At 41.1% G+C, this 25,920-nt stretch overlaps 1 protein-coding gene across 6 annotated transcripts in view; it reads left to right on the top strand.

Moving 5' to 3' along the window:
* INPP4A (inositol polyphosphate-4-phosphatase type I A) overlaps positions 1-25,920 on the top strand; it is a 139,025-nt gene that overhangs the window by 33,728 nt on the left and 79,377 nt on the right. The gene's annotated exons all lie outside the window — the stretch shown is intronic.

Raw genomic sequence — 25,920 nt, 5'->3', positions numbered from 1 at the left:
CTATTGCTAGTTGAGCATTCTGTTATTGGTTTTGTTTGCTGAGCTTTGGTGGAGTCTATGATAATTTCACATTTAATTTGATGCATTCCTACTAGAAGATGGACTTCTATGATCTGTGAAGTTGGGCTGATGACTTGACATGGTGCCTGCTGTAGACTGTGAGAGTAATTGCCAGAACTTCTGAACTGCTGAGGTGCAGAAGGGGAGGCAGACCTCCCAGACTCCAGAGACCCCAAAATCAACATACTTGGAGCTTTTAGTGATTATGTGCCTCTGCAGAGATTAGTAAAAAAACAAAATCGTGAAATTGGGCCATTGGTATGATGATGGTTGCTGGATGTGTGTGTAGCTACCAAGGATTGAGGATGGCAAGGGAATTACCACACTTTTTTCCAGAGGTGCTCCAGTGTCATCAACTGTGAGACTGATATATTCAAGGCTTAGTTTGCCTCTCTTGTTAAATGAGTCTATGGTACTGGCTGAAGGGCAGACATGGCAGCAGCTGTGTATCATGGATATGGCTGTCAGGGTTTCCAAAAATAGGGAGGCACCGGGCAGGTGGGATGTCTTGTGAGTTCTGATATCTCATATATGTCCTTACACTGATTTGTTTCCAGGATTCTTTACTTTCCTCTTTGATTGCCTCTCTGATTCACCTATTGTTCAGGAGTAATTTGTTTAATTTCCAGATGTTAGAGTTATTTGTCCACTTCTGTATGTGATTAAACAAAAATGGAGAAATTAAACTTATATTTTCATGGCCTGAGAAGATAGTTGATAAAATTCTGTCTTCTTTATTTTAGCACGGTATATTTTGTGGCCTACCAAGTGTTCTATGTTAAGGAATGTCCTATGTGCATTGAAGGAGTGTATTTCCTTGCTGAATTTTAGCCTGGCTACTGTATAACAAAGTTACAAAATAATGCTGAAGTTTCCAACCACTATTGTGTTGCTACTAACATCTTCCTTCAAGTTTATTAGCAGTTAAGTTTTAAGTATTTTGTTAGTCCCTCATTGAGTTTATATATGTTTTGGAGTGGGATTTATTCCTGATGTACATATTCTTTGATTATTAAGAAATGTCCTTTCCTTATAACTTTCTCTTATAACTGATTTTAAGCCTGAAGTCTATGTCTGATACTAGTATCAGGGCCAGCCTATCATTTTATGTGGGAGTTGTTTGCTTGAAGAATTGTCTTCCAGGGGGTCAGAGTGGTAGCACATGGTAGAGTGTTTGCCTTACACATAGCTGACCCAGTACAGACACAGGTTCGATCCCCGGCAATTCATATGGTCCTTCGAGCCAGTAGCAATTTCTGAGTGATAAGCCAGGAGTAACCCCTGAGGGCCACCAGGTGTGGCCCCAAAAAACAAAAACAAAAAAAAAACCCCAAAAAACAAAAAATAGTATTGTCTTCCAAACTTTGACTTTGACTCTGGGTTTCCTCTAACTATTCAAATGTGTTTCTTGCAGGCAGAAAAAATTTGCATACAATTTTCGGATCCATTTTGCCACTTTCTTTCTCTTAATTGCTGCATTTAGTTCACTGACATTGAGAGAGATCATTGTCATAGAATTTTGTGCCATCTTTCTGTAGAAGTTTGGTGTGTTTGTTTGTCTTGTCTTGAAGTAGCTCCTTCAGTTCTCTTAGAGTCAATTTTGAATCTGGAATTCCTGAGTTGTTTATCCATGAAATTACATATTGTCCCTTCAAATCTGAATGAGATTCTGGCTGGGTAAAGTATTATTGATGAGGCATTCATTTCATTTAATTTTTTGGAATACATCTCAGAATCATCTCTAGGTCTGGATGGTTTCCATAGGTAAGTCTGCAGTAATTCTTTTTTTTTTTTTTTAAGTAATTCTTAAGAATGCTACTTTGTACATGATTTTCTTCTTTGATCTTGCTTCTTTTGGTATTTTATCTTGATGGTTTTCATGATTCTGATTAGGTCTTTAGTAATGGAAACTTCTTAGCAATGATATCTTTGTTGTTGGTTTTTTTTTTTTATCAAGGTTTTATTCCTGGCTCTTTGGAATACTAATGATTCTTATGTTTTTCCTCATCCCAAAGTTCTCATGTCAGTGGTTGTTTAGATTAATTTATCACATTGTCTATCTTTCACTGTTGTCTGGAGGTGTTATGCAGCTCATCTTCAAGTTTACTGATTATGTCTTCAGTTTCTGTTACTCTGCTGGTGAGGCCTTCCAATGAGTTTTTCATTTAGCCTACCAAGTTTTTCCATTCTGTCATATCTGTTTGAAATTTTCTTTTTTATGCTTCTATTTCTCTTGTGTTTTATTGACTGTCTGTTCTGTTGTTTCTTTTAGTTCCTTGAACAGCCTCAATATTTCTTCACTAAAGTTTTCATTAGAGAGATTATATAGTTATTTTATACTGGGTTGAATATTTGGTCTACCGTCCTTGCTCACTAAGTGTGATAGGATTCTGTGTGGCTTTCCTGTTGCAAATTTTGCAATCTAGAGGTATTTTTTGTGTGTTGTTGCATAACTGCATAACTGAAAAAAATGTGTGGCCATGGGTCTTCTTCCCTTATCCTTGCACTGATCTTGGGGCAAAATGGTGCTCCTGAGTCAAAACGAGGACTCTGATGCCACTTTGACTGCCTCGGTTTCTTGAGCTGTGTGGCTGGGGTGGTGATCATTAAGCAGCATTAAGCAACATTAAGTAGAGGTCAAGACTTACTCCTGGCTTTGTGTTCAGAGGTCATTCCTGGCCATACCAGAGCCCTGACAGTGCTTGGAATCCAAATGGCATTGGCTGCATACAAGTGTCCCTACCTACTGGACTATCTCTCTTTTTCTATCATTTTTTTTTGGGGGGGGGGAATGACTTCCTGTGTTGCTTGAGGGCTACTTTCTGCTGAGTGCTCAGGAACCTCATGTGCAAGTTACACATTTAGCCAATTGAGCTGTCTTTCTGGCCTGAATGTTTTATTATTTTGTTTAACTTTGTGCAGTGTGCAGTGTTTGGGTTCTGTGCTCAGGAGTGACTCCTGCTTGTGCTTGGGGAACCATTATGTCATGTTGGGAATTGAACCTGAGTCTTGCTCCTGCAACATATGTGTTTCAACATATTGAGTTCTCTATCTTGTTCTTAAAAAACCCAAATTTTAACAACAGCAACAACAATAAATGTTAAAAGTATGCAAAGAGGGCTTGAGCTATAATACAGTGGGTAGGATGCTTGCCTTACATGCTGCTAACTCATGTTCTGTCCCCAGCTCTACATTTATTCTCCTGAACACTACCAGGAATAAACCCTAAGTACCAAGGTGTGCGGCACCTAAACAAAAATAAACAATGTTCTAAGCTTGAGGAGCTAGTAGGCTATTTGGCAATACTTGAGTCTGTTAGACAGTTCAGTGCTTCAATCTGGCAATGCAATTTGGGAGTCATCAGCACAGTACGTCTTGGTGCTTAGAGGGTCATGTGCTGTTGGTGCTGAGCTTTGGCCCTTGTACATACCAGGCTTGCATTCCTAAGAGCCACCTCTGCACCCCCTTTTGGTATTCAGCATGGTGTTGGAAGTCTTAGGTAGAGCAATTAAGCAAGTAAAGAAAGAAAAGAGTTTCAAATTGGGAAAGAAGTGAGTCTTATTATTTGCAGGATAATAAAGTATTTACACATTGCTAGAGGTTCCACTAAAAATCTATTAGAAAATATAAACGAATTCCATAAAGTGGCAGGTGACACATTAGTATACAAAAATTGATTTATTTCTATACACAAGGCAGCAAACTTGAGGAAATCAAGAAAAACATTCCTACTTAGGTCAAGAGAATTAAATACCTAATAATAAACTTTAATGAATTGAGTCACTCATAGCAATGCTCAGGAGCTATTCCTATCCCTGGCTTTGTGCTCAGAAGTAACCTGTGGCAGTGTTTGAGGGAATATATTGCAGAAGATCAAATGTGTACAAGGCCTTACCTCCTTTTTCATCTCTCTGCCCTAGGAATAAACTTAACCAAAGAGATGAAATAATTATCCACTGAAAACTGTCACTCACTGACAAAAGTAATAGAAGATTCAAGGACATGGAAAGAGTCTTTATGTTCACAGATTAGAAGAATTAACATCAATAAAATGACTACTCTATTTAATGAGTTATACAAATTAAGGGTAATCTTTTTAAAAAAATTCAGTGATATTTTTTTCAAGGAAACAGAACAAAAGTTATCAAAATTTTTATAACTTCACTGAGAACTATCATAACAATGTCAGTGAGTGAAAGAAATAGAAAGCCTGTCTGGAATAAACGTGCGGGGAGAGGGGAAGAGGATAGGGAGATGGGGACATTGGTGATGGGAATGTTGCACTGGTGAAAGGGGGTATTCTTTTTATGACTGAAATCCAACTACAATCATGTTTGTAATCATGGTGTTTAAATATATGTTATTTAATATTATTTTAAAATGATACTAATATTTAATGTTAAATATTAATGTTAAATGTTAAATATTTAATGTTTAATATTTTTTAAAAGTTACCAAAATTTCTATGGAACCAAAAAAATAAAAAGACCCTAAACAGTAAGACCAATCTTGTGAGGGTCAGTAGGAAAACAGGATGGGGGTCGGGAGAAGAACTGGGAAGGCAGTGTTGCCTTCACAGTCTGCAAACTGTGTTACTAAAGTGTAGTAATGGAGACAGCAGTCATCACTTTGGAATAAAATAAACACAGATTGATGCCTGGAATATAACTCTACTAGTAGAGCACTTGCCTTGAATGTGTGTGACCCTGGACTTGATCATAAGAACTGCAAAAAAAAAAAAAAAAGTAAATACACTTCAGTGAAATAGAATTGGAATCAGGAATAATTATCTTTTATTTGGACTATAATTAATTAACAAACGAGCTTAGCATATACAACAAAGGAAAAATTTCTTCAATGAATGGTAGTGGGGAACTTGAATATTCACAGGAACAGAATGAGCAAAATGAATCAGGATCACTGTCATACCATGAATAAAAGTTAACTGAAATGGATTAAAGTCTTAAATATTCTATCTAAATCCATAAAATACAGCTAAATAAGTTTAGAAGAGTCCTCGCCACAGAATTGGTTTCAGGGATGACTTTGGAGATTGGATTTCAACAAGAAGGCAAACAAAGCAAAATAATTATGCCATTACATCAAACTAAGAAGCCTACTAAACAATGAAATAAAATATTGAAATAGAAACATTCTACTAAATAAGGAAAATATTCATAATATATATCTAACAAAAGACCAATATTGAAGATAAAATAAATTCACAAAGCTTAGTAATAAAAGCTTAGTAATTCTAAAAAATTTGAGAAGTGATCTGACACTTCCTCAGAGACTGTACAAAAGGTCAATAAGCGTATGAAAAATGCTCATTTTCACCTCTTATAGAAATGCAAATCAAAGTTGTAATGAGATACCTCCACAAGCATACCTGTGAAAATGGTCAATCTCCAAAGGCCAGATTGAATAACAGCTGGTGAGGATATCGAGAAAAATTAATTTGTTTTTGGTACATATGTAACTTTAGTCATCTTTTTGTGGAGAATCACTGGAGATTTCTCAAAAAACTAAAAATAGATCTACCATATGACCTAGCAGTTCCATTCCTAGATATCTCTATAAAACACACAGCAAAATGCACCTAATTTGAAAGAACATATGCCCATCTATGTTCACTACAGTCCTTTTTCATAGTGGCTAAGATATACAAGCAGCCCAAGCACTCATTTTACCCAACTGCATAAGGATGTGGCTTATCTACACCACAGAATACTACTCTGTAATACATCCAATCTTATCTTTTTCTGCAATATGGGCTGGAACTAAATGGGGTTCATGCTAAGCAAATTAACTCAGATAAGAAATATAGGATGATCTCATTTAGATGTGGTATATGGAGAAGCAAGCAAGGAAACAAAATCAAATGAAAACCCTTTGACTCTGACCCTGACGAGGAAGTCAGTAAGAGGGGAGGTTTGAAGGGATGGAGGGATGTCTTAGCTTGAAGTGGAAGGATATTGACACATTGTTGGGGTATGTGGTTGTAGTTTTAGTTTTGAGCTACAGAAATTAATTCTGAAATTAATTATGTAAGCCTTACATACATATGTGAACACCCAGCCTGCACCATATAGGCCTCCAAATTTTCCCTTACAATATAGGGTTCCCACATCTTCCTCACTCCACAGCCACTGTTGAGATCACAACCTCCAGGCCAGATAAGCATGAGCTCCGAATGCAAGATTTAAAGTACAGTTGGGACAGAAAGGCACGGATAGCTGAGAGCTCTATCTAGAAAAGATAGATAAAAGCCATGACTTCCAAGATATACTTTATAATAAAGAATAAATTAAAAACACTTTCTCAAAAAAAAATAAAAACTTTCTCCAGACTTGTTGAGGTGCTTAAATGTATATAAAACATATTTTCCGTTTTTTTGCCCCCAGACTATGATATCTTGTTTTGGCAGCTTAGCTAACTCAGTCCTAGCATCTGATGTGGGATCTTGGGGTTTCTTTCTTATCCCTCCCTCTCTTTGGAATAGCCTCTGCCCCACGTGAAGTGGGGAAGTTGCCTCACTGGGATTATAAAGATGTGAACCTGGAAGTTAATCACAGATGATGAAGCTTTAGAGATCGCTTCTTCTTGCCTTCCTTCAGATCTTTCTAGTGACTAACCTGGTGACAGAAGCTGAGTTAGTGACATCCTCTTCCTGTTGGAGGGGCAGTAGGGTCTGGCTAATTGTAGAGGGAAACAGCAGTGTCAGAGTATGGCAGTTAGCCTAGAAATGGCAGGTTTGTGCTGGTTTTCTGTTTTCTCCCTGTTTTTCTACTAAAATGGTGGTGGATATTTTTAGAACTGCTTTGCAATTTCTCTATGCAAGCCTTTCCTTGGGAGTATTTAATCCTCTCATCCAGCTTTGCTTAAGATCTACAGACTGCTATATTTATTTGAAGTTTCAGAGCTCCAAGATATTAGACGAATACAGATCTCTAGAATTTATGCCTTAAGAGGCTTATGTATTTATATGGTTGTAGGTTTTATATGACTTGACTTTCCCCTTTTATTTCTAGATCAGGGCAGGACAGTTAAACACTGCCTCAGAATTGCTGTAGAAAATAAATTTTTTTTCCATAAACTTTTTTAGAGTTATTTTAGGTTTGTAGCCAAATAGAGTAGAGAGAACAGAGTTTCCGCTGACTTTATGTCCCTACACCGTTGTTTGATTGTGCTGCTATAACTTTTCAAGGTCAGAAGAGGAAGATTCTTCTTAGAAGAGTAACAGTTCTACAAGAGCAGTTCTATGCCACCTGTCCAGAGAGGGCAAGATGTCAGTCTGCCCATCTCACTCTGGTCTAAATATCTTTGGACCTGACACTCAACAGTGTCTCTGGGTTTACCCCTGGGCCCAATGGAGCATTAAGCGAAGTCATAGGCAGGCCTGTGCTAATTCCTAGGAAAGACTCACAGTTGACTGCAGCTTTCTTCCAAATGTGTTGCTGGAAAATTTAAACCCTAACTCCCTTTTCAAAACAGTCTTACCCTTTTTTTTCTTTCAACACATCAAATGACCTAGAATTACATAAATTTCAGTTACTAATTTGTGATCCACAAAATCTTTATGCTCATTTTCTTTAAAGATATATTTTAGGAAATTTGAGAGAATATAGTGGGTTAAGGTGCTTGCCTTGTATATGCCTTACTTAGGTTCAATCCTTGACATTACTTATGATCCCCTGAGCATTAATTCAAATCTGAGTAGTAAACTTAAGTCAAAATATTGATTGAAGGGGCCAGCATGGAGGTAAGGCTTTTGCCTTGCATGCAGAAAGTTGGCGGTTTGAATCCCGGCATCCCATGTGGTCCCCTGAGCCTACCAGGGGTGATTTCTGAGCATGAGCCAGGAGTAACCCCTAAGCGCTGCTAGGTGTGACCCCAAAACCTATATATATATATATATATATATATATATATATATATATATATATATATATATATATTGATTTAAGGTTTTTAAAGGAAAAGGTCATGATAGAAATCATGACCCACAGGTGCCTATACTCCTCCAGGATGTTCTCCAGTTTCCACACCAACTCTCTGAGAGGTCTGCAGTGGATGCCAGAGTCTTGCTGCTTTGTCTAGTTGGGGCCAGGTGTTCCTCTTTTCTGAACATTAATGGCTTCATTGAGATAGAAATTTAGGAAATGATAATTCCCCTGTGAGTTGAGGAGCAGTGACAGAACGGAGTAAAGGATGTATGCTGTTTGGGGCTTCTTCAGCAGATCTTGCCTGGAGGGATATCAGAGTTGGCAGTAGAGATATTGAAGGGCCTTGAGTTTGTGATTTTTCTGCGATATGAGAACTGAATAAAACCCAGATGAGACCACAATCCACCAGGTTCTGGCTTTTATGTCAGTTGTGTTTCCATCACTATTATCTGCTTCTCATTTGTGGTTGATGAGCATGCAGATATACCAGGTCTGATGGAGCAGTGCTGGGACAGCGTCTGGCTGCACTGTTGAATGGACTTTGGCCAGCACAGTGTATCTCTGACTTATCCGGAACTTGAACTGTCTTTATATATCAGTCCGGTGCCTGTCCTGTGCTATATTCTATTTTTTTTTAATGAATTTTTTTATTGTGGTTACAATATTCTTTTTTTTTTTTTTTTGGTTACAATATTCTTGAAAATATGGAAGTCCACACCTGCCTTAGCCCATTGAGCAACATCAGACTCAGAATCCTGGTTATAAGTCTAGTGAGACCCAGGGGTACTTTGCTGATGCCTCAGTTCTCCTGTACTGACTGAATTCTTCAGGGAAGAACTTTCCATCTAGTGAAGAATAGAATATTAAAAAAAATCTTTCTGGCTTTCCTGCTTCTCTGGCTGTTCTAGGTTGGCAGGTGTGAAGCTGGATGGTAAGGACCTAAGGGGCCTTAGCCTCTAGTGTTTTGTTTTTCTCTTTTTGTTTTGTTTTGTTTTTTGTTTTTTTTTTAAATCCAACTTTACAGGTCTAATCTGAAAATATACAAACGCACGTACTTTTATTTTTTTTCTTCATCACTCCAGCAACAATCCTGCTGCCTTTGTAATATATGAGTAACAGATGGTCGCCCCACAGCCCAGCACCCCACTACAAATTCATGGCATCTTGTTGTTTTGTTTTTTGGGCCACACTGGCAGTGCTCAAGTTTTACTCCTGGCTCTGCATTCAGAAATCACTTCTGGCAGACTCAGAGGACGTTATAGGATGCTGGGGAATGAACCCAGGTTGGCCACATTCAAGGCAAATGCATACCTACTGTGCACAAACAAGATTCTATTAGTCTTTGTGTCACAGATGTGATATGGGACACATTTATAGGGACCTTTGACTTCAATGTTCTTTCTGTGTCTCCGAACTCAGATGCAGATTTTTGACAAAAAGTAATAAAAGTGATAATAAAAGTGTACCTCCTGACACTTTTCTTCTTACCTAGCTGTCCTGACTGTTGGTCCGCTTTCTGGAAACCAGCACAGCAGCTTCTTTATGATCTTTCAGCACAGACCCCGTACAGGCCTCTCTTTGTACAGACAGTGAGAGACCTTTCTGACAATTTTCCCGAGCAGCCTGACTGTTGCTCAGCTTGAGTGAAGCCCTCTGGGAGGGCCTGCATGGAAGCAACAGACTGCTGTCAGTAATTTGCTGACAGATCTGAAGTTGCTTGGCCACTTCATTTAGCACATGGTTTTAGTTCTGTAGTTGTTGATGCTGCGTTTTCATTTTTATTAAAGAACATTTTCTTCAGTGGTCATGAGCATGTCCTGATACTGGGTTTATTTGTGCTGATGACACTGCCCTTTTCCCACAGACCTGCCCAGGTAAGGTGTGTGGCATTCATGTGTTGACTTATTATTATTGTTTACTTTTTGCTGACTGCCATCTTGGCTCAGCCTGAGTGGGTTTAAACCAAGGCAGGGATTTTCAACATCCTCATCAATAAGTGAATTCAAAAGAATGTCAAAAATCTTTAAATTTATTGGAACAGTTTAAGTTCTGGTGATTTCTTTGTTGCCTAGATATCTGATTTCATGAGGAGTGACTTCTCAGAATTAATCCTATCTTAGCCTTCCAGCATCTTCTTTCTGTCCTTTAGAATATTGGATTTGACTCTTTTGAATCAACTGCACCTCACTTTTGTTTGTTTTGTTTTGTTTTGGGGCCACTCTCAGCAGTGCTCAGGACTTACTCCTGACTCCATGGTCAGGGATCACTCCTGGTTGACTCAGGGAGACCATATGTAGATTAAACCCGAATTGGATGTGTGCCAGGCAGGCTCTTGCTGTAATTGCTTTCAATTCCCTCACCTGTAGTTCTGGAAGTCAGGTTTGTGACCTGTTTCTACATCATCTTTGGGCACATTTAAAGTTTCTACCATTTATCTCGGAGCCTAAGGCAGGTGTTTCATTTTGTGTTGATGATGTCTGACTGTCTCATTTCATCATTACCCTATTTAATCCCTTTCAAGGCCCATTCTGACTACGTGGTGTCCCTTATGAGTGCCTGGGAGTTGCCTGTTGAAGGATGATCAGCTGTGGTGTGGTTGTTTGTTGGCTTTCATGAACATCATCAGAGTGAACTGTATAGGCTGTGGAACCAGGTTGCCAGCTGTGGGAAGAAGCACTCAGAAATGCTTGCTATCCTCTCTTCTTTTCCTTGTGGGTTTGCAGCAGCAGCTCTGTAGAAAGCTATGACCAGCCTACCATGACAGAGGCCTGGAGAGCTACCTGTGAGGAGACTCTTATCCCCAACAGGATGACATTGCAGGCTATCATTGGAGGGACTGATTGAGAACAGTGGTTATTGTAGACCTTATGAAGGACCTGCTCTACCTCTATTTTCCCTCACCCCACCCTCCAGGCTCAGAATGAAAGGAAAGGATTGGAAAGAAGTGACTAGAAAAAAAGAAGGTCTGGTGAGGGATTCTGCCTAATTCTGTTTTGATTGTGTCCTCTTCTATACAATGCCTAGGTGAAATATGGAAAAGGAAGGATTCTTTCCTTTCATCCCTAGTTCTCAGCTCAGTGAGAGGATTGGCTTCCTTGTCTAATTCTGTCACATCATATCTTATGTAAAGACAGCAATAAAGCAAAACCAGTTTTCCCTTTTACCTTCATCTCCCCAAACAAAACAAGACAAAGCAGAACAAAGCAGCTGAATAACTCAACTGAGTAGCAAAGCTCTGCCACCCTCCTTTCAAAGAGGTCACATAAAAATCAATATGCATGCTGTTTAGTTTTAAATGAGTATGTGGCATGGTGACATCCTTCTAGAGTCTTCTTACACCTTCCACCCAACAATGCATGAATTAAAATAGGTATCTATTGGAACCAGAGCAGTGGCGCAAGTGGTAAGGTGTCTGCCTTGCCCACGCTAGCCTAGGACAGACCACAGTTTGATTCCCTGGCATCCCATTTGGTCCCTCAAGCCAGGAGCGATTTCTGAGCTCATAGCCAGGAGTCACCCCTGAGCGTCACCAGGTGTGAGCCAAAAACCAAAAAAAAAAAGGCATCTATTGCCAAGGATGTGGTTCAGTGGAAGAACACTTGACTTACATATACCTGAGACCCTGGGTTCTTTGTCCAGAGCCACATGGAACACAGAAACACACACATAAAAATAAAACCACTAAAGGGGCCGGAGAGATAGTATGAAGATAGGGTATTTGCCTTGCATGCAGAAGGACAGTGGTTCGAATCCCGTTATCCCATTTGGTCCCCCGAGTCTGCCAGGTGTGATTTCTGAGCATAGAGCCAGGAATAACCCCTGAGCGTTGCCGGGTGTAACCTCCTCCCCCCAAAAAAAACAAAAACAAAAACTAAAAACCCCACTAAAATCTCATCTTTGTAGTTAAAAATAATCTGATAATGGAAGAATCTGCTAGAGATGTGCATATATGTGTGTGTGTGTGTGTGTGTGTGTGTGTGTGTGTGTGTGTGTGTGTGTGTGTGTACACACACAAGAAAGATACATAAAACAGCTCCCCCAGTTGGTGTCTTCCACATTGAGAACTGAGCGTTCTTTCTCTCCCTGGTCCTGGTTGGTTGGGGTGGAAGCTAGAAGTAGCAGTTGAGGGCTGCCCGTCTGGAGGCCTTAGGCAGGCATTCATCCACTCCTGGCTCACTGCCTTATTTCAGAAATAACTGTCTTCCCGGCACTTCATTGATTACAGCTTGTTGCTTCACATTTATAGCTCTTTATGGAATTTTGTTGTTACTCTGAAAATTTTATATTTGTTCACAAAGCCAATTTTGACACTGTTGAATTAGAAAACAAATTTGTCTAGTGATGATGAAAATAAAAAGAACCCACTGAACTCCAGTCTCTGAAACAAGAAGTACTCTCACATGACTCTCAGTCCTGCCTCATCAATGTGGTCTGGAAGGAAACACTTTTGAGTGAATCTGCTAGAGCCTCTTCAGGCCTAGGCCCCATCTTGCTGAGGATGGTGAGGATCCAGCTTGGGGGAAGCTGCCATGGTGGAAGGAGCTGAGCTGCTCGCTGCTCTGACTAAATGTGGTTGCTGTTTCTTGTAGCAGGCATAGCTGGAAGCTGTCAGCTCTGGCAGGCCCAAGAAGCCGCATCTTTCTTCCATTTTTTTCAAAGTTCAATTGACTGGAATTTTCAAAGTTGCCTAAATGTTCAGGTACTACTCTGTCCTCTTGTAGCCAGAACCAAAGTATCCCAATTGATTGCTAACTTGGAACAGCTTCCCTTCAGAGGGTGCACTCTACTGATAGGTTTATACAAATACAGGCCAGGTTGTTGTAGCTGAGGCATCACCAAGAGCTTGACCCAGGCTCAGACCTGTGTTTCCTGCCTTTCCCATGCAACCAGCCCCTGACCACATGGATGCTTCATTTCCCCTGCAGCACTTCCCTTGACAGACCAGCTAGCATGTGGTGTTTCTGTAATGAAAAGGTAAAATACCCTTTGAATTTTAGCCTGTGTCACTAGTATATTTTGGAGACAAGGCGATGTCTGTTTTGAAGCACCTTGACATATTCTTCTCCTGGTAAACCAGGAGATTCTGAATGGGTGAAGAAGCCAGTGTGAACAGTAAAGAGAAGGAAACTTAGTGAGCAGCCTCAGACTCCACTCAGGTCCTTCTCAGAGCCTCTTACTACCTTCTCACCCTAAAGATGGCCTTGTGCAGCAGATAGGATTTTTAGATTAGATCCGGGTCTGGGTGCAAACTCCCTCAGTTCAGCTCAGGGACAGTGTCCCTCTTCTTAGGCTGCTACAGCCTTTATAAACTGGTACTTCCCCACCCCACTCCCCAATCCTTGTCTGTAATTGTATTTTGAGTGGGTGAGCAACCAGACTTGGATTGGTAACAAAGCCATTTAAAGGAGCAGAGGAACTGCTACTATCTGGGTTAATGTGTCACCCTGGAAACTGGGTCTTGAGTCATGACTTGCTTGTTCAGGGGTTTGCTATATTTTCCATTTTACTTTCCCACTGAAGTAAACAATTTCTTATCAGTATTTACATGCACCCTCTTTCCACTGTCAGAATTCCAAAGCATTATTTTTTTTACTCTACTAGTTAATGGCATTATAGGACATTACCTAGCAAAGTTTCATCTTTTCATTTGTAGATTCTTTTGTGCTTTTCTTAAAAACTCAAACTTTAAACTTAGGAAAAGGAAATCATACATGAATGATCAAACATAAAAGAGGCTCTCTCCTATCCATGTTATCTTTCTTTAGTAAGATCCTGTTCCTCTATGATATCTATTATTGGTTAATGTGAAAGATGAGGATTGGGTTAGAACCAGTAGGAAGGAAAAGTGGAAAGTTGGTGGATGGCCGTAGAGAGAAAAATGTAATTCAGTGGGTCTTTCAAGCTGAAATATTTTTTCCTAGCCAGTTGTGAAAAGGGAATGAGGGTACAAAAATAATATTATAACAAATGGTGTAAGATTGAAATAATATGTATGCAACCACTTAAAAATGTAATGTAAGGGGCCAAAGTGGGTAGGGTGCTTGCCTTGCATGCAGTTGACCTAGGTTCAATCCCTAACACTGTATATAGCAAACCTGCTAGACAAGAGTAATTCCTAAGTGCAGAGTCAAGAGTAAGTTATGAGTACCACTGGTTGTGGCCTCTCAAAAAGCACAAACAAGGGGCCGGGAAGGTGGCGCTAGAGGTAAGGTGTCTGCCTTACAAGCGCTAGCCAAGGAACGGACCGCGGTTCGATCCCCCGGCGTTCCATATGGTCCCCCCAAGCCAGGGGCAATTTCTGAGCACATAGCCAGGAGTAACCCCTGAGTGTCAAACGGGTGTGGTCCAAAAACCAAAAAAAAAAAAGCACAAACAAGCAAAAAATTAAAAGTGAAAATGAGTGTGTCTTTTGAGTACTTGGTTGCAACTTGAGTTATTGTGTCTTTCCTGTTCAGCTTTTGAAAGAGTACTGGTCTAAGTAAGGCTTGTATTGGGACCCTGACTTCCCTCTGAAGCTCTTGACCTTGAAGGAATCCATCTCTGTTACCACCCAAAAAGAAGGTGTGAGGACCAAGAAGACCAGGAAAGCAATTGCAGGCCAGAGTATTACTGCTCACACTTGTAGCTCCCCTTTGCTCCTCTTCAAGTTTTTGTAAGAAGGAACCTTCCCATAAAGGCCTTCTTTCAGAGATGAGATGCACAAATGTCTAAAGATGGCCAGGACACATAAGTTTTGGTCACAGCCTCTCTTGACTTTTGCCCAAAAAAGAGAAACATGAGAACTTTGATCTTCTCATTGTATGACAGCTGGTAGGAGACCCTGGAGGAACCTACTAAGGTGGATGAGTGATGGTGGGGAGAGATATGAATGCTCTTCCCAGACGGACAAGTATGGACGTCAGCCCCGATTCACAGGCCAACACCCTTAGTAGGGGCTGAGACAGGCCAAAGCTACTGGCATTTTCAGTCTTGCATTTATTTTTATGTTCTAGAAAGCCCAGTTCTATATTTCCTTGTGTTCACCACAGTTCTCTTGATTTCATGCAAAAAAGGCAAAAGACCATAGTATAGTGGCCTGATTTCACAATGTTTAGACTCTTGATTACACTTATGAGGTGTGAAGTATGATTTTTTGGGTTCCTCTGGTTTCTTTGGGAGTAGGAGCTGTGGGCCCCTGTTATTTTACCAAATATCTGCTGAATTGGGAGGTTGTGATTGTGGGCATTTCTGGTCATAGGCCATGGCCAGTGTGGAGTGACAAGGGTTATTGTAGAGGATTCTGAGGCTAGGAATGGTTGTGCTTATTGACAGTTTCTGTACAGTTTCTCCAAGACAAGAGAAAAATGTAAACTTGCTTTCATTTGTGTTGGAATTTTGTTTGTCATTAAATAAAAAATAATATTTTTATTAAATTGCCATGAGATAAAGAATTTAAGAGTTGTCGATAGTTAACTTTTAGATACAATGTTCCAACACCTGTTCCTTTATCAGTTATTTCATTTTTCAGTTACTTTATTTAAACACCATGGCTACATGGTTGTTCATTAGACTGTTGCTTTTTTTTTCATAATTGAAAAGTTGTTTATGATTGAGTTTCAGTCATGCAATATACAATACACCAGTGCACATTTCCTGCCACCAATGTCCCCAGGTTCCCTTCCACCCTCTGTACTGCCTTCATCTGGATATGACATTTTTCTTCTCTCTTTTTTTCTTTAAGTCACTGTGGTTTGCAATATTGTTGCTGAAGGGATATAAAGCAATAATCATTCTATCTCACTTCTTGTCAGAATGATCATTTCCAATATCATTGTCATACTGGCCTCTTTTCTGCACTAACTGCACTCCCCAACAATTTGTGGCAAGCTTTCTTCCATGGTCTGGTGCTCCTAGCCATTGTCTGTTTTGTCTCTGAATACTATTACCATACTATCTTATTTTTTTATAGCCCACAAATAAGTGTCTGTGTTTATCCCTCTCCCTCTAACTCATTTCACTCAGCCTAATACTTTCCATATCCATCCAGGTATAAGCAAATTTCATGACTTCAGTTTTCCTGACAGCTGCTTAGTATTCTTTTGCATAGATGTACCATGGCTTCTTTATCCATTCATCTGTCCTTGAAGACTTGACTTGATTCCAGATTCTGTCTATTATGAATAGTGCTGCGATGAACAGAAGAGTGCAGAGGCTTTTCTTCATTTGGGGGCTTGGGCTAGTACTTATTCCCAGAGGTGGGATTGTTAGGACAAAAAGGAGCTCAATTTCTAATTTTTTTTTGAGGGATTTTCATGTGTGTGTTTTTTTGTTTTTTTGTTTTTTGTTTTGTTTTGTTTTGTTTTTTCAAAAAGGCTTGATCAGTTGACAATTCCACCAGCAGTGAATGAGAGTCCCTTTCTCCCTACATGTATACTAGCACTAGTTGCTCTTGTACTTTTTGATGTGTGCTGACTTTGGTGTGAATGATATTTCATTGTTGTTTTGATTTGCCTCTCCCTGGTGATTAGTGTTGTGGATCATTTTTTATGTGCCTTTTGGCCATCTGTATTTCTTTAAGGAAATTACTATTTATTTCATATCCCCATTTTTTTTTAATATATTTTTTTTCTTTCTGTTAAGCTCTACAGTGCCTTATGTATCTTGGCTATTAACCAGATGGGTGAATCATTTCTCCCATTCTGTGTGAGGGTGGTCTTTGTATTCTGGTAATCATTTCCTTTGAGGTGCAGAAGGTTCTTAAGTTAATGTAGTATACTTAGTTTTGTTTCCACTTGCTTGGTCAGTGGTGTTTCATTGCCTACATAATTATTTCCAACCTTTGACTTTGAATTGGTATTTGCTTTGACTGTTCTCTTGTATTTCTTGAGACCAGTAGATTGTTCGGTTCAGTTTTCTAATCCATTTTGTCACACTTTGTTAATTGGTGCTTTTAGTCCATTGATATTGAGGGGAATTATTGCCATAAAATTTTGAGCCAGTTTTCTATAGAAGTTTGTGAGATTTGTCTTGTCTTAATGTAACCCCTTTAGTTATTCTTATAATGATGTTTTTGAGTCTATGAGTTTTTCTAACATTTATCCATGAAGTTGCATATCATTTTTTTCAAATATGAATGAGAGTCTGGCTGGTAAAGTATTTTTGATGAGTCACTCATTTTATTGAGTTTTTAAAAATATATCCCACAATTGTCTTTCGGTCTGGATGGGTTTATTTGGTAAATTGTTTTAAATCATATGGGTGTTCCTTTGTATGTAATTTCCTTCTTAAACTTTCCTGCTTTCAATATTTAATCTGTAGCTGTGGTTTTCATCATCCAGATGAGGATGTAGCTTGGAGTATTTTTATTTGGGAGTGTTTTTATTTGGTCTCTTTTAGCAGATACCCTTTGGGCCACCAAGATGTGGTGCATGCATTCTCAGCAATGATGTCTGTGACTATTGCTTCTTAATGGTTTTTTTTTTTTCTGGCTCTCTGGGCCCCCAAAATGCTTATGTTTTTTTCTGTTGAATTGGTCACAAAGTTCTTGCCATTTAGTCATTTATTTTGAAACACTTTCCGTCTTTTGTTGTCAGGAGGTTTTCTGCATGTCATCTTCTAGCTCACTGATTTGGTCCCCAGCTGCTCTTACTCTCCTGGTAAGGCCTTTCAATGAATATTTCATTTCACTTACCAACTTTTTCAGTTCTTGCATTTGTTTGTATTTTTCTCATTTCTGCTCCCATATCTTTCTATGTTTGATAGGCAGAATGTTTAAGTTCCTCCAACATCCTAAGCATTTCTGCTCTGAACTATCTTAGAGAAGTTATAATATAATTGGGTCTGCAGGATTGCCATCTTCACCCATGAGGCATGGTTGAGTTTTGTGCTGTTTGACCATGCTCCTTTTGTAGTCTCAGTATGCATCTTTTCTTTGTCACTTTCAGTCTTCCTCACAGCAAAGGATGTCTCAGGGGAGATTTATGTGGCTGGAAGATTATCTTACTGTCCTGTAAAGGGCTGCTGGTTTGGACACTCTGCCCCTGGGTATGGCCTCTGTCCTGTTGGGGCAGGCTGCAAGTCCATTTGTTTTGGCAGATTAAGTAGCTCTGTCTGTGGTCTGTGAATTCTTCCTGGGCATTTGTCAACAATTTTTATCTATTTTAGTTTTATAGTTTGAGCTAAAAAAAAAAAATAAAAAGAGTTTATAGCTAATTTTGTGGGGTTTTTTTGTTGTTGTTATTTTTATTATTTTTTTTTTTTGGACCACATCGAGCAGTGTTCATAGCTTACTCCTGGCTCTGTACTCAGGGCACTTTATGGAGTTCCAGGATCAAATCCAGGTCAGCCACATGCAAGGCATATACTTTACTCACTTTACTATTGCTTTAACCCTTATAGCTAATTTTTATTCTTTGGTGGGGAAGGCAGTTGGAGACACATTCAAGAGGTACTCTGAGACTTCCTCGCTCAGTGCTCTGGTGTGATCCTAGCTGTGCTCTGGGAACCAACTGCGAAGCTGGGATCAAACCAGAACCAATCATGTCGCCTTAACATCCTGTACTAATCTCTCCAGCTATTATGTTATCTGTTTTAAATATTATTTAAATATTAAGTATTTAATTATTGTGTTATTTGTTTTAAACTTTAAAAAAATGGTTGTTCTACAGTAGAGGATATTTGGCATCTAAGTTTTGTTTTAGTTTGATTTTGGTTTTCAGACCATACCTTGCTATGCCCAGGGCTTACTCCTAGCTCTACACTCCTGGTAGTACTTGGCAGTACATTGGGAACCTTATGAAGTGCTGGGGATCTTGCCCAACTTCTTACATTTTATGAAACTCTCTCTATTTTGTCTCTCCATTTGCTCACAGTTATAAATCATTCAGTGTATGGAAATTCTTTCCTCTTCACCAAGCTAGCAGTTTCTGTGGAAGCACATATACAACATGACTCCAAACCTTTAGTCAGAGGCCTGGCTCAGTACAATTCTCAGAGAACCTTCTGGAGAACTGAATTGCAGACCAGAGTGATTCTAGACATTTGGTTTCTCCAGTGGTCAAAGTGGAGAGTTTAAAGTTAAGGGCTCTCAGCTGTCTTTTGTCACCAATGGGGTGGTCCACTTACAGAGAAGGGAAAGTATGGCATGGGTTAAGCAGAGAGGAAGTAAAAGGTAAGATTCATGCCATTGATGGTGCAATCTATGGGCAGCACTGCCACATTCCTCATACAGTTGTGTAGTACTTTTCTAATCCGTCGACCTCATGTTTGCATTCATTTGAATTACAGCATTCATGTCAAATCCAATGTTTCTCCCAGGGAGTGGTAGTGCATAGAATATGTTCTTTCATGCCAGCCTTGTTGTTAAGACTCAAAAGAATGAGGACACCAGGGAATAGAAACTCTTAGGACAGGGTAGGATGACCCCTGTGCCCTCCCTGTGTCTGCCCCAGGCACCAGGATCCTGGGGTGATTGCTGCAGTATGACCAAACCCACTCACTGTTCTCTTGGGTAGCAGGACAGATCAACACCAGACTGAAGGATGAGGATGCAGTATTTAGGGTGGCATCTGCCCCATGTCTGGAGATCAGGACCCTTTCTAGATGGTCAGCTCTGGGTGGGGCAGAGGTATAAACAGGCACAACAAAGCATTTGAGTTTGGCTTTTAGGTGACAGAGGAACAGGAAGAGAAAGAACAGGGTACTTCTAACCCCAGATGGTGTGAGAGTTTTGCTGTCTCTTTTAGAGCCAAGAAGGAAACAAATGCCAGCATCTGCCAGCTTGGGGACAGCACCTGAGCCATCTTATTTGCCTGGTGGACCTTTTATGGGGCCTCACTGTTCACAGAGTTGACTTTGTCCCCATCTCTGTGCCTCTTGCTCTGCAGTGAATGGCATGTCCGCATTGGTGTTGAGAGTGGTGTTTCTCAGTCCTTCAACACACTTGCCTCCCCTGCAGAATGACTTTCAGGCATCACCTCAGATATCATCAAGTTAACAGTGAAGTAAAACTTTAGGCTTGCTGAAGTCCTGGACATCTTTGGAGGCACAGCATTGACACTGGTGTCTTTGTCTGTCATCTTATTAGGCACTTCTGACAATGGGCTGTGGCACTCAATGCACTTTTCCACACAGTTTATGGCATTCTGAGAACTTTGGAATCAAAAGAATAATGAAGCCTGGTACAGAGAAGTGAGAGGAGTGAAATAGAAGAACACTGATTGATTCAGCCCAAGAAAGAGCCTCCAGATTATTAACGTGCCTCCCTTGTCTCCCAGATGTCAGCACCCAAACCAGGCTCTGCACTTGGGTTGCTCACACCAACATTTGAAAGCCTTTTTTCTCTACAACAATATCTTTTCAGACTTGATTCTACCAAAGATCCTCTAAAGATGCAAGGCTCATAGTTAATAAAACATGGACTATACCTCTAAACCAGACTGTCCTCGTCAGCTCTGGGAGCTAGATTTTGGGAGTCAGGAACTGACTTGTTATTTCCTTGGAAGGGCAGCCACACAGAGGGGGGCTGCCTCTGAAGCCAAAAAGGCAGGAGACTGGAGCCACAATGGGATGTAGATGTTGTTGGAAGCAGTCACAGGTCTGACAGAGGATTGTGGGGGAGAGGCAGGAGGGACTGCCTAGAAGCCCAGAGAGTGGCTTGGGGTTCTGGGTGAGGCAGGTTCCATTCCTTCTGCTTCCGCAGGCCCCTCTGGTCAGGCTGCATGAGCCAGAGGAAGGGGAGTCTGGGAAGCCTGCTTTGATTTTATTTTCTTTTTCTTTTTAGTTATTTTATTGTTGGTTATTGAGCCAAACTTATTAATGATTAGGGCTTACTCCTGGCAGGGCTCGGTGGACCATATAGGATGCCAGGGACTGAATGCAGGTGCCTACTCCTTAGAGTATCTCTCTGGTTCTCTGGATAGAGCAAATATGAGATGAAAAACTGTAAGTGGGGAAGATGGGTTTGGGGGAGCCTGGTGAGTCTAAGTTTGTTCATTCAGGGGCTCTCACTCCTGCCTAGGATTAAGTCTCCCCATTGAAGGTGGAGATTGTTTCTTTTTCACCCATGACCACATTCATTCAACTTTCGAGTCAGGCTCATTAAATGGGGTGGACTCATTACCACACTGTCTGTGCAGATCACCATCACAGAGAGCAGGGGTTGGGGATTTGGGAAGTGGGGCAATTGGGGGGAAGGTTGGCTTCTGCTGAGTGAAGGCCCAGCAGGTTGTGCTTGTGGTGTGTGGGAGAACAGACACCTACAACAGGCAGCACACTTCTTGATTTTCTGAGGTACCTTGGTTTTCCTGACTGAAGTGGGAGCAGTGGGCTGCTGTTTTGGATCTACTGTTGGGTTAGATGTTCTCTGAGTCAGAATTCCTAAGAGCAGCCAGGCCCAATGGAGGCATAGGAAGCAGGTGGGGCTGAGAGCTGGCTCAGAGGGCTGAAAAGGCTTCTTTTTTTTCTGCTTTCTCCAGCACCAAGCATACACCCTATGCCTTGTGTGGTTCTCGGGAATGACCAGACCAGAGGCAAGAAGCAGCCACCTTAGGGGATCGTGGCAGCGTCTTCTTCCACACACCCTGCTTGGGTCCTTATTACCAGTAGTCTTAGCAGCTTCTTTCACAGGTGAGAGAAGCACAGAGTAGGTTGCTTATGAACCAGTTTCCCAGGCATCTCCCCCCTCCCACCAGCCCTCATCTCCTTTTACCCCTTCCTCCCTCCTCACAGTCGTCCTTAGGTCTTCCTGGGGTGGTGGGAGAACATGATCACTTTAAATTGAAGCACAGTCTGTGCTGGAGAAATGGCACAGTGATAAGGCTCTTGTTTTGCATGTGGCTCACCGACCTGGCTTTGATGTCAAGCAACCCTGATGGTTCCCTGAGAATTGCTAGGCTGAGCCCAGAACCAGGAGTAAATCCTGAGCATTGCCCAAATTTAACAACAAAACAAAATTGTGGCCCAAAATTAACAAGAAAATAAAAGAAGAAGAAGAAGAAAAAACAAAACCCTAGAGCACAATCATGGGAAATGATCATTAACACTATTGTAAATCACAGAACCTCAAAAACAAAATGTTAAAAATTTAAAAAACAAAGCACAGAACTGAAACAAAGTTTTTTTTTATCTTTATTTAAACACCGTGATTACAAACATGATTATAGTTGTATGATTACAGTCATGTAAAGAGCACCCCCCTTCACCGGTGCAACATTCCCACCACCAATTTCCCAGATCTCCCTCCTCCCCACCCCCCTACACCTGTACTCGAGACAGGCTTTCTACTTCCCTCATTCATTCACATTTTATGATAGTTTTCAGTGTAGTCATCTCTGCAACTGCACTCATCACTCTATGTGATGAGCTGCATGTCCTGAGCTGCACCTACCAGCCCTCATCTCTCTTGTCTCTGAGATATTGTTAAAAATGTCCTTCATTTTTCTTAAAGCCCATAGATGAGTGAAACCATTCTGCGTCTTTCTCTCTCCCTCTGACTTACTTCACTCAGCATAATAGATTCCATGTACATCCATGTATTGGAAAATTTCATGACTTCATCTCTCCTGATGGCTGCATAGTATTCCATTGTGTATATGTACCACAGTGAAACAAAGTTTTAATGGGCAGAGAGTTCTGGTGGTGAAGCTCAGGGCTGAGTGTAAATCAAGATAGGTCTCTTGGGTTTGATCTTGGGCTTGATCCCCTTGTATCATATATGATCTCCTGAGTCCCACCATCAGTGATCTCTAAGCATACCGCCAGGAGAAAGCCCTGGGCATCACTAGATATAAAAGTTTGGGTGAATCTATAAACAGACTTGACTAGAAGAAAGGACAGGCTCTTTGTGCATTTTCTACATTTTTCTTTACACGTGTACTGTGCTGCAGTGGGGTAGGTGGTTTTATTCCTATGTTACAAGTTGTGAAATAGTCCAAAAAAGCTGGCTCACATTTGCACGGTCAGCTGTAGAGGAGGAGGAGGAATCTGAAGTGACATTAACTGAGCAAGTGGTTTTGCTCTCTGGACTTCTGTGGTTGGATCTCAAGGCTCAGCCTGCAGAAGCAGATGCTGAGAGTATAGGGGGCCCATGCCTGCCTGTGCCCATTCCTCAGACCCTTTCAGGTGCTGTCCAGCTTGTTTCTGTTTCTGGGCCTCTGGCCTTTTCTGTCCTGTGACAACTGAGCCTTTTGAGGCAGCAGCATTCCTTGCTTTTTGTGGTAAAGAAATATTTTGACTTTTTTAGAAGACTAAGATCTTTGTTTTTTTACTACACAGTGGTAACATTCAGGATTTCAATCTGAGATCCAATCAGAGATCCAATTCAGAGATCCAATCCTTAAGCGTCTTGACCTGGCCAGACTCCATGGACCAGATGGTTCAACACTTGAACTGTGCAGTATTGGGAGCCATTAGTAGTTATGAGGGTCCATGGTGCTGTGACATGTCCCAGCCTTTTAGACTTTCTCCTAGGATTGGGGATTTTCAAAAGCAAACTTCCTCTTCCTTACTTCTGAAGCAGCCTTTTCCTGTTCCTCTTTCTCACTCCTGAAGCAGCTTCTTCCAGCTTCTGATTCATGTTCTTACTCTCTCCAGCCTTTCATCTCACTTTCTTTCTTGTGCTGCTGGGATTTGGGGATGGTGGAGAATGGAGCCACAGAAAGTTTGGTAGTTGCCTCTTTACTGCCCACAGTGCCAACAGCAGAACAGCATGACCTGAGAGTGGCAGGGAGAATGGCCAGCTTGTGTTGGACTTTTGCACATGGTTGATGTTGGCATTTTATTCTTTCCCTTCATGTACCATTGAGAAAGTTGCCCTGACTGGGCTTTCACGGTCTCAGATGCCCTCCCGCTCCCACCCCTAGCAGGCCCTGACCCTCACTGACGATCCTGGGCTGCCATGCCAGGGTTTAGTGCCAGGGTCTGACTATGCATTGCTGCCTGCTCCCTGCAGTGCTGACTGTACTTCAACCAGCTAGGCAGTTTAGGGAGTACTTGATGTACTTCAGGACTATACTTAATGATGCTTAGTAGAACACATGGTGCAAGGGATTGAACCTATGTCAGGCACTTACCTCCTGGCCCCTGTGCAACTCCTTCTTAAGATAGTTTTGGAAGCAATCAATTCATGAGAAGGATGAAAGAGCTATAATTAGTCCTCCTGAGACATCCAACTCAGCAGCATTCACTTCCTAGAGATTACAGAGTTGCAGGTCCTCCAGGCCTTCTTTTAGGGTCTGAGTTTTCAGCGTTTGTGTGTGTGTGACTGTATGTTGGAGCATCTTCATGGTGCCTCTCTCCCTCTGCCTCCACATGTCTGCATTGGGCAGGAGGAATGTGATGTTGTTGCTGATGACTCTGGTCTCATGAAGTAACAGGCTACAAGTTCCCCTCAGAGTGAGGAGAGGATACCATGCGTTTAAGGAATATTGCCTTTTGTTTGTTTTGGAAGATACATCTAGTGGTGTTCAAGGCTTATTCCTGGCTCTGCACTTAGAGATAACTCCTGGTAGGCCTGGGGGACCATATGTAGAACTGGGGATTGAACTCGGGTCAGACCTGTGCAAGTCAAGTGTCCTACCATTGTACTATTGCGAAGGCCTGAGGAATATTGCTTCATGCTTTCTTTATGTCGTCAAGAAAAAGACTCAAGTTCTAGGACAGTACTCCTGCGCTCTTTTCTTTGGTGTGTCATTTTTCTCTCTCTTATGAGCTCTGTTCTTCAAACAGTGCTCAGAGGCAGAACAGTTACCTAGGGAGCCTGGGAATCCTTGGTGAATTTCTTCAAATTAATGAGATTAATAAAGGAAACCAAGTTACGTTTGTGTAAATTAGCTCCATGTTCTGGGTCTTGGCAACTTAAATTGCAGATACTAATTAAATGCCCCCAAATAACTATGAAAATGTCTCTTTGACCTAAAAACACTTTTGATTTCTAAACTCCATAAAGTGTAAAATTAGCCTGGGATATCACTTTTCAATAATACTGTCCCCAGGATTTCACCCGGCCTGTGGTCAGCTGTCCGCCCAGGGGAGGAGCAGTGTGTGGGTGCCTCCTGTGGGTTGTCAAGATGTGGGGGTGCAGATGTGACCCTCTGTGAAGTGGTAAGTCTCCTTGCAGCCTCCTAAAACAGTGACAGGATATTCCCCTCCTCATGCTGTTCTAGACAAGGGGTACTGAGATCCCAGAAAAGGGCAGAGAAACGCTGCTTCCTCCAGCTTAATTCTTGCCCACTGTCCTGCCCACAGCTCTGCCAGGGTAACTTACCAGGATAACTCAGAACTGGGAGAGAAAAGACTCCCCCAGAGTCACACCCCAAATGTGACCATCTTTTTTTGTGGTCTCTAACAGGCTCTGTGCCTTATCTTTTTTTTATGTTTTATTTGAACTTTTTGCCATACATTATAGTGTCAGGAGGAATCACTCCTGCTGGACTCAAGGGGACACATGGCGTGCCTGCTGGGGATTGAACCCAGATCAGCCACATTCAGAGCAAGTGCCCTATCCACTGTACTCTCTCCATCCCTGTGTCATATCTTTTTAAGTAGGTATAACTTAAGTATAGATGGAATATTTTGTTAAAAAACACTATATAAAAATGACAGAAACATCTTCTGTAGTCTTTATTTATATTTATTATCTTTATCTTGGTGGGTTTTATGGAGAGGGTATCTCAAAATGGTAATTTGCATTTTTGTGAGAGGGAAGGAAATTGAAGAACTTTCCATGTATCTGTTGACTTTATTGCCATGTCAGATGGACCTTCTCTATCTTTTATAATAATGAGATAATTAGCTTTCTTAGCTTTATCTTCCTGGGATTTGTGCCCCCAGGAGATACCTGAGTATCCCCAACAAGAAGGATTGAACAGAGAGATTCTAGAAGGGCTGAGAGTGCTTATCTTGCTGTCATCTACACTGCAGGCCCCTGTTGGAGCCA

Source organism: Suncus etruscus, chromosome 12 (genome assembly GCF_024139225.1).
Source record: "Suncus etruscus isolate mSunEtr1 chromosome 12, mSunEtr1.pri.cur, whole genome shotgun sequence".
NCBI classification, from domain to species: Eukaryota; Metazoa; Chordata; class Mammalia; order Eulipotyphla; family Soricidae; genus Suncus; species Suncus etruscus.
Note: the sequence above shows the minus strand (reverse complement) of the source record. Positions and strands in the feature narration are given on the sequence as shown.